This window comes from Pterocles gutturalis, unplaced genomic scaffold (genome assembly GCF_000699245.1).
Source record: "Pterocles gutturalis isolate BGI_N339 unplaced genomic scaffold, ASM69924v1 scaffold17574, whole genome shotgun sequence".
NCBI lineage: Eukaryota > Metazoa > Chordata > Aves > Pterocliformes > Pteroclidae > Pterocles > Pterocles gutturalis.
In genome coordinates this window covers 30,186-40,232 of record NW_010128559.1, presented here as the reverse complement: position 1 = coordinate 40,232, position 10,047 = coordinate 30,186, and positions in this window count along the sequence as shown.

Sequence of the window (10,047 nt, the reverse complement as noted above, 5' to 3'; positions counted from 1 at the left end):
TGATAAAGAGAGGACCATTTCTTGTGGTGATCAAAAAAAGCAAGGCAGCAACTTTTGTTTCAGCAAGGGATAATCTGGAATATTAGACACATATATTCAGGTATCTTTCCTGAGCTGCAATACAATGGGTGTTTCATGGGATCCAATCCCTGCATCCAGCTGTGTGTGTAGGTATTTGTGGTGTGGCTGAGCAGGGGGAATGCACTGAGGCACTGCTTAATCCAGAGGCACTCAGAGCACATACCATGAAGTGAGGAGAACCAGTTCTGGCCCCGATACAGGGCAGCAATTGAGCCTTTTAATGCCATTCGTTCACAGAGCAGCGGTGCTGTAATGGCTCTGTAATCATGTGCAGCTCAATGAGCATGTGAAGGAGTGTCCAGTCCCCCCGCCTCTCTGGGAGGATGTTCCCCTGCTGAGCTTTGCCTTTCTCTGCCTCCCCACCAAGACAAGCCCTTACAGGGTAACTGGGATGTTTGTAGGCAGTGGAAGAAGGAGGTGATCTTCCAGACAGAAGAAAATCCCTCCCTTTTCTCTACAAGGGCATGGAAACAACTTAGAAAGCACTAGGCCAGTTCACCGGTGGGAGTGGGAATCTGACAGTCTGGTCTTTTGGCCTAGAAGACATACTAGACCAGAGTGAGGCAAACTGGCCAGCTGAACTAAGGCATCCGTACTTTGGCCTTTTGTTAGTCTTTGCAGATTGACTTGGGTGATGCAGTCTTCCTAGAAAAACCCTTAATTTCTTGGACTAGGGAAACACTACATTAGCACAACACAGAAAGATGCAATTAGCTCCTTACTGACCTGGTTTGAAGAGCCTGTAAAAAAGACCTGATCATCATTTGTGGTAACACAGATCTCTTAGGGGCCATAGTGCCACCCAATGCTGTCCAAGCTGTTGTCGGTACGAGCAGGAGAGAAACTTCTGCTCATTGAATCCCTCCTAACATCTGTGTGACAAGCATTGATACAGAAGGCAGCATGAGGATCCATCTTAGCTTTGCATGCCTCAATCAGTTGTACCCTGTGGATTTTCAACACTCAAAGCCATAGATACAGCCTAGAGGAGAACTGTGCTGAACCAGCAAACATTAGCTGCTGCCTTTGTTTTGCAGTCTTGGGTATGACCAGCTGATGTGGGTCTTTTCCATTCACACAAATAAATTATACTCTCACATACAGTATGTGCATGGAAATAAACAGGAGGGAAAAGAATTTTTTTGTGTGTGTTTTTTAGAAAAGGGAAGATGTTTTGAAAAAGAGAGGAACTCAATCAAAAAAAAAAAATCTGTTTAATGGGTAACCTTTATGACGTTAGTGATTCCTTGAACTCAGTCTGCTTTGCTTTGTGCATCCTTATGGAAAAAGGGTGACCTAGACTCACTCATAGATTTTTTTCTTTCATTCCTTTTGTTTTCCTTTTCAGAGCCATTCTCTTAGTATCTCCTCCCTTTCTTGTCCTAACAATTCTGAAATGTTTACTTCCACCCCATTATCTTTTATGGTACTTAGCAGCACTGTCATTTGTTATTTTTAGAGCTTTTCAAACAGTAGAAGGTTTCATTGCAGTTTTGCATGTCTTTGCTGCCTACTAATGTTAATTTACTTTTTTAAAAATCACATAGCTCTGTGTGTATATCATAGCACTTTCTCTCTGAGTGAAACAGCTTTCTGTTTCCCTTCTGCTTATTCTCCATACACACTGTCACAGCTGATGCTGAGGATCCAGGGTCCAAGCTTGATGAGTTGGAGACTCTTCTCGTCTGGTCCTGTGATCTGAATTAGTCATTGGAGGGCTTTTTTGGTTTGGTTTCAGTGGGAAGGAATTCAGTTTCTGCACTCCAAAGTTGCTCTGTAATGCAAATCAAAGCACAGTAAGTGGGAACTAGGGGAAGATTCTCCTCAAAACTCCTAATCCAAATTAAAATCTAACGTAGATGCAACTAGTGGGACTTAAATACCTACACCATAAAGGTACTTTTAAAAGTGAGTCAGAATTACTTCACAGCTTCTCCACAGGCATTTTTGAACAGAACACACAGGATAATTGGCTTTAGGCATGATCGTGCAGGGGGAACTGGAGTGACACCACCACCAAACGCCTGTTCTATCTCAGCTAGTTGTTTTTGTAATTTTTTTCAAACAGGCTTTAGATCTGTTAGACATTCTTGGGCTTGGGGTTTGAGTAGCATGACAAGTATTGTGGTATAGAATTTGTTTTGCATAAATATTTTTTTTCTAAGATGATAGATCTGGTAAACATAGATATAGATATATTAGAAATAAATAATATTCTGTGTGTTTGTGTGTGTGTATAGGAACATGCTAAAACCCATGTCTTCATTTGATTTCGGAAATGTTTAGGCTCATGCATTGGGAATCGACAATCAGATCACAATTTCTCTTCACAGATGGATTTATAAGCTTTGAAAAATCTGCTTGCATAGCACTGACCTCTTTTCAGCCTGCATAGATTTACTTCTAGATGTGCTGCATCAGTAAACTTGACCTCGAGTTAAAAGCACGAGTATGTGCTGAAGTGTTACCTACTAACAGACAATTGTCTGCAGCCAGTGTGCACCAGCTTTTTGCAAGGCATTTCTTCTAACATAGATTTTTCTACACTGCTAAACACAGTTCTTGACTCTTTTTAATCTTTTTCAGTTACTTAGCCTCCCAGTTGCAAAACCTCTTTGTAAGTAACAAATAGAAGTTGACTTGTTATTGGATGACTGGATAGACAGCTACCTTTTAAAAGCCTGCCTTTCTAAGTTTCCCTGTTTTCCCTAAGGCCATGCCTTGAACATCAGAGGCCAGAAAGCAGTGTTAAGGCCAGGAGTGATTGTATACAATAGCATGCCCCTGTTCAGTCTAATTAATGTGTAGAGGGATCAGTTCAAGTAGTTTATAGAATTGTGGGTTGTATTGTTGTTTCTTTGAAGTAGCTTTTTCACACTGACTTGTGCCAAAATTCATGCTCTAGTCCTTAGGGTGGGGAATCTCCTAGATGTCTGTCAGAGCAATTGGCTTAAATCCTTTGACTTGAAAGATATTGTGGTATTGAATTACCAAAGGGATTTCTCTAAAGAAAGGAGAGAAGGGGACTTGGGCAAGGCATGGGCTGCCTGCACCAGAATAGTGACCAAACAGCCTTTGCTTGTACTTTGCCGAGAGCTGTCTGATCACACAAGTACCCCTTTCTTACTTGTCACTGCTAACTTCTGTGAAAAGATGATTAAAATGTGTTCAGTGTTTTCTTAAGTCATTTAATAGCTGAGCAGTTGTTGCAGGTACTGGAGGGTTAAGATGCAGTCTGGAGGTGGAGATATAAAGGCTATCACTGTTCTGAAGTGATTCCAACAGTGAAGAAAGTGTGAGCCTCCCTGTTGAGCTTGGGAATTTGGTGTCAATTTAGACTTCAGGCTCTGTTTCAGGATGGTTTAGAGTATCTTACATGTATAACTTAGAACTGAAATAGTGCCTTAAACCAGTGATTTTACATGCCTTACTACGGTCTGGAAGACTTTAGTACCATTGCAATTTGTTGGTCTACCTTTCTTCTGTCGTGGTTATGTTATAATAGACTAACCAAAGCAGAAATCATTTACCCATCATTTTATAATAGAGGGGTTTTAAAGTGTAAGGAAGAAATCTGGTCTTTAAAACAAACAAAAAAAATCCCACAAAGTTTATTATGACAATGGCTCCTCTGTATTACTCCTTGCATTATCACTTCTGAGTGACCCGGAGGGATGCTGGTGTTCTCTTCAGAAGAATTTGACCCACTGCCTATTTTAGTGCGTGTCTTATCATTCTCATCTAATTTAGTGTATGGTTCATTGGTTAAATAAATCTATCTACCTGTCTAAGTAGGCCAGGCTATAGCCATTGCTACAAAGAGGCTTAATCAGCTGTTCACTGTGCTGTGCAAAGTAATCAGGTCTGGCATGCTCTGTGCACTCAGGTTCTTCACCCATTGAAGCAGGTTGGCATGCTGGTCATTCTCAAGAAAAATAAGCAAAATTTATTAGATGGGGATGGAATGATTCAATTAATTTACACACCTATCTTGCTGACATCTAGCATAACTTTTTTGATTGCTAGGTGAGAATATGCTGGGTGTAAAATGCACTTCCAACAACTCTAATTTGTATAAAATCAGCTATAGTGAGATTTCCAGTGGTGCTCAGTGTAGCTTCAGTGGTGCTCCCTGTGAAGCAAGGGACAAAAGACATTTTCACTGAAAGTAGAGTGCAGCCTATCCAGTTCACTTCTTAAAATATTTTAAATAATTCCTGGAGGTTTCAGTGGTGAAAATCCTATTGTAACACTCATCTGGTATTTGCAGATGGTCTTCCCAATTTGTCAAGTAAATGTAGTGGTTGTGGAAGCTACTCATTGACAGCCAGGGAAACAGTAACAGCCATTTTTAACATGAAGCAGGGGAACCTAAGGCAGCAGCAGTACAAGCTTCGTTATGCTGCCCAGCATCCCTGGAAGATCCAAGCTATTCTGTGTGCCAGTTCAGTCTTTGGTTTTTATTCAAGCTGGCTTTGGTGGTCTATTCTGCAGGTATCCATAAAAGCAGAAAGGGTCTGTCAACTCAGATCACTTGAATCATGGTTCTTCTGTGAATTGGCATGCGTGAAGACCAGTGATTGTGTGAAGAAAGGTGCTTGTGCCACACATTAGCTCTCCAGAGATGCCTCTTCTCTAGAAGTCAAGTCCCTTGTCTCCTACCTCTCCATTTGCCAAAGGAGCCTTTCTGAAACAGTTTTTAGCTCATATGTGCAAAACAGATTAGTGCAATGTTTTGAGCCTAATTAACTTGGGTTTAAACTTTGACTCTAATACCCCTGGAGCCTCTGGTTCTTAAAACTTTTGCCCAAGTTTACTGCTAATCTCCTTGTAACATAGCTCCAATGATGTCACTTTCAAATACTGCTTTTTCAGTAACTTTGCATGGATTTTTTTTTCTCATAAAGATGTAAAAATAACACTCTCACTTTAACCTACAAGCTAGTAAAAAGATTGTCAGCTAAACCAAACTAATACCCTCCAATGAGAAACTGAGTTCGTGATGTCCGACAACTGCTCAGTCTTCTGAGGTTTCATTTGATAGCATTCAATGCGTCCTTCCAACTGTATTCCCACTGAGCTGGAAGACTAGATAGAAGTCACTGAGTCTCCTCCAAAATCCGAGGAGCTGAAAGGCACATGGAGCCATGCAAATTTGGGCCCTTCGGCCCCTTTGTAGTGTTTGTGGCTTATGTGGTATTTTTGATGCTGATTGGTCCTGCATCCTCCATCCTGAAGGCAGCAGAGCAGCTACTCTCGCAGGAGAACTTCTCATACTGAGCAGGATCTCCAGGCAGCAAAAGATGCCAAGTCACATCCTCATCTTCTTCCCAGCGCTTACTGCCAGGTACACTTAGGTGCGCTGCCTCAGATTCTTCTGCTATGCTTCATAATAAACCTCAGTTGTATTAGGTCCCATATTCACATAATTTCTGTGTTTTATGGGTCTGTGGTGGTCTGTGATTTTTTTAAAATACTTTTTATGGCTTTTTTTTTTTTTTTTTTGCTCATTACAGTATTTTAAGGCTCCCTAAAAATGGAACCTGATAAAATTCCTCTCCTTGCATATGACACACAGACTGTTGCTTCCTGACATCTGATTATAAATTTTTGTAGCAGCTGCTCTTAAAACTTAGAACATAAGAAACATTTGCCCAAAGAAAAGAGTATTCTTCCTCACACTTGACCCCTTTTTCTATGTTTACCTATTTTTTCCTCCTTTCATATGTAATTGTATTTTTATACAAACCATTTCTCTGATGAACTAGGCTTCTTTACTGACTCCCCTTCCATAATTCCTTCCATATGTTTATTGTCCTTTGTGAAAAGAATAGAGCAAATGATTCCTACTGAGGTCATGTCATTTTGTTTACATTCTTAGTAAATATGAAGAGCTCAATTGGAACCCTTTAGGCATCTCAAGTATGAATGTCTTTTTCTTGAGTCTTCTATAAAAACAGGATGCTGAATTTTGTGGAGCTAAGCCAGCAAGGAGAAGGTTTAATGAAATAAATAGATGTCAGCATGTTAAATTTATTGATAAGTATAGTTGTTTTTTCTTAAATTCCTCTGTAGTTTAACAGCTTACTGAACATTGAAAAAAAATAAATTTGAAATTAGCCTTCTACAACTCATTTTCAATATGGATTTTATCTTTTGACAGAGCCTCCCCATCATTGCCTGAGTGCCATTAGAAGCCCGCTCCTTGCCTCAACTGTGGGTCTGACCCCATGGCACCAGCACAGTGGCTGAGCAGCCCTGGCCTGGATAGAGCTTAGGAAATGGGACAAGCTCACGGCACTTTTTGTGAAAATGACACATTTTTTGCTGTCTGATCACAGTTAGGAGCTGGGGAGTTACAGATCACAGCTTGCCGCTCTTTAGCAATGATGGATGGACTGCTCTGTTAGCACTACGTCCTGTGAAAGACTGGAGTATGTTTGGCAAGAGCATCCTTAAACATTGAAAATCCAGCAAGGCTTAACTGAGTGTGTGTGAGCAATGATCTTTCAGAGGTTTACAGCTCGCCCAGACTGAAGCAGACTTTCAGAGGAGCAAGGAAATCCATGTCCCTAGCTGTAGGACCAGGCGGTTGCTGTATGCTACCTCCTTGTTCTCCGGAGTACAGGCAGCAGGAGGTGTTTGGAATATGCTTTTTAACAGATTTATTCTCTGCCTCATCCTTCTCTCCATTCACCTAAGCCTTCTATAACAGTGAGGCAGAGCATTTGCTTTTTCCACGCCACCCAGAAGTATGTAGTGCAAGTCCTCTCCCGCAAGAGAGGATTGCAGATCCTACAGAATCCTACAGAATCCTATTTGCTAACACATGGATGCCAGGGAACCTCTTGCTTCTCCTGTCTTTTAGAAACACAACGCATACTAGTTTTAAGCCTTCTACTTTCCTTTCAGGCTCAGCTTTTTCATTAATTTGCCTCTCTGGTGACCTTTCCACACTTCTTCAATGCCGAAGCAGTTTGGCTTATTAGAGAAGTGAAAGAGCTACACATCTGTGCTCCCTGATGGCTTCACTATTCCTACCAGTCTTTTCTGACAGCTAGGCAACTTACTCAACATTTATGCTTTGAGAGAAGGAAGGAGAACTGTAATAACTTTCAGGGGGGAAAAATATTTTCATTTCTATTAGAGACCAATTCCCAGCTTTGAGCTCTCGGCCATTAGTGGGTTGTAAACCTCTCAGACAGGCTGTCCCATAGCTATCGACTGAGCCATTTGTCAGGGCAGAAGAATGTGCGTGGTGAAATTGGTCACTGACAGCCTGCAGCTAGACTGTACCAGGCTTTTAAAAAGGTTTCCAGACATTTCTACACATCTAAAAGTCAAAATCCTATATTAGCGTTTATGAGAACATTTATAGAGAGTTTGAGCAATTGCATGGTTTTTCTCCTGGATGTAATATTAAATCTCTGAAATATAAAAATTGTTTGAAATGATCAAGGGTCTACGTGGAAAGACAGCAGAGAGGTGCTTCCCTCACCACCAAACCAGGCTCCCTGGTCCTTTCAAGGCAAAGATATCATATAATCTTGTTTATAAACTTATCAAAATTCATCTTGAAACTGCTCTTATTTCCAGCCGCATCCAACTACTCTCACACAAAGGCTCTTTCAGGACCTTGTTCCTTTGATGGTTGGATACTTTATTCTACTTTCCAGCTTCCGTATCTTCAATTTTCCTGTTGCTGAGCTGAAGAAGACACATTTTTTTTCGGATAAAAATGGTTTCTTATTTCTGTAGTCATGCTCACAGATCTTCTTTAAGCATTTTCCAGTTTGAATTCAAGTATCTCAAACACCAGTGACCAAAATAGTTTCTGTTGCAGTTCTAACATTTCTAGCACAGAACAGGTGTGTCTGTGTGTCTACAGGAAGTATCTTATCTGATGAGTTTTGCATGCCTCATGCCATGCTGGTAGCCCTGGGTCATTCCCAGATCAACTAATACCACCCAGATTCTTCTCTTCCTGTTGTTTTCCATCACAGAGTCTCAGCTGATGGAGAGATTTCTAATTATTGCCCACTAAGTTGATGACCTTGGTGAAGTTTACCTCATTTTGTATTGCTGTACTGGTCTGCCTTGTCTCATTTCTGGTACTTCATAACTTAAATCTTGTATAATATTTCAGGCTTCTCTACCTTTGACAATACTTCATAACTTTGTCATCAGCACTCCTACTTCTTTGACAAAAGTCATCCATAGACGATAGTAAGACCAGTCCTCAAGGAATGTCGCTAAGACTTTCTGTCTAGCCCAGGTCATTGTTGTCTCTTCTTCAGCCCGTTCCTTACAACTCTTTTATTAAGTCCTATCTCTTCACTCCAAACTAATTCTCCAGGTGGTATTGTATCAAATGTTTTACTAAAATCTGAGTGGACTTCATCTACCAGACTTCTGTCAGCTGAACAGTCATCTCACCCAGAAAGATGTATGGCAACCCTGTTTATCACCTGCATTTGTCAGCTTTTGTCCACTTTCCTCGTTCACTTTTAACACTTGTTTTTTCTTTTTTACAAAATCTGCTTGAAGTTTATGCCTATTTGAAGTGACTAGACTGTAGTTGCCTGTGTCATTTTCCCTCTTCTCCTACGTTTATGTACTGCATTTGGTATTCTGCAGTTACTCAGTTGTTCGGTCTTCAATTGAACAGAAGTGGGTGTATACAGAGAAATGGCTTGCAAACAACTCCGTGGGGGTTGCATGCTTACAGCCACTGTGACTTATACCAAATTTGCTCAATTTACAACTGCAAATATGTTTTTATAGCTGCTAGCTCTGCAAAAACCCTCTCAGATTTGAAAGCCAACCTGTGTCCATTTTGGCTCACACATTGGAGCTTCAGATTCTGCTGCTTTTCTGCTCAGTCAGGATTTTGGCTAGAGATGGCTTCATTCTGCTTTCATTTGGCTCCCTTTGTCTACAAGAGTTGGTCAAGGCAATCTTTGCGAAGGCGATACCCTGTGTTTTTACTTTAGTGCTGCACTCTGGAGAAGCAGTGAAAAAGGCTATGTAAAGAAACCCAAATAAATAAAGCAAGTATTATACATATTAAAGACTCCTCACAAATGGATTGCATTCCATTTATCATTCCCAGGATAAGGTATAATCTAGCTGACATCTCTCTACTTCTCCCTTCTGTAGTGTTGGCATAAGCAGAAAGTAGGACAGTTTATTTCTATCTGCAGAGTAAGCATTTCTGACTTTGAATGTGCTGGGGTCTGACGGTAGCATCTATTCATAGTTGGTTTTTAGAAGAACAACACATGCCTTATTATGCTTGTCATAGTTCTGCTCTACAGGTTAATCCTTTTTCTTATCTCAAATTTATATTACTTTAGCTTATTCCATGTTAATGATTTGGGCCTTTGACTGGAAGTGGGAATTATTTCACAAAGTTTGATGTTAGCAGATGAAGCTCTCTAGAGTCTACCTACAGTCGGTGCAGACAGATTGGCCTTTCCAGGAGATTCCCTGGGATGCGATAATGAGTGTGGACTAGATTTCTGGTTTTCAGATGGTTAACAGTATTCAGAATATTTTTAAATGGCAAATAATCAACATAAAACAAGTGCGGTTCTGCAAGAGCTACAAAAGGTCTAATTAAACTTCTGGGAGTTCAGAGAGTTATAATAAGTTGTGACAGGACGATTCAACACTGGGGGATCATGGTAGAAGTTTAAACATGATATTCCACCTAGTGCAGGGGGATCATTTCTTGATGTGTGTGCTCTGCTCGAGGACAGCTGGATGTGTCCCATCAGTTCTGGAACCAGAAGCAGAACAGTTGTGCCCAGAAAATGCAGCACTCCAGCCTTTCTGTGGGCAGACTGGATGAAGTATCATCCTTGTGAAACCGTGCGTTTCCCAGGAGCTGAATGGCAGGGCACTGCACTGCGGGACAGTCTGAGCTCAGTCTGGGAGCTTTGAGCTTAGTGCTGCCTTCTGACA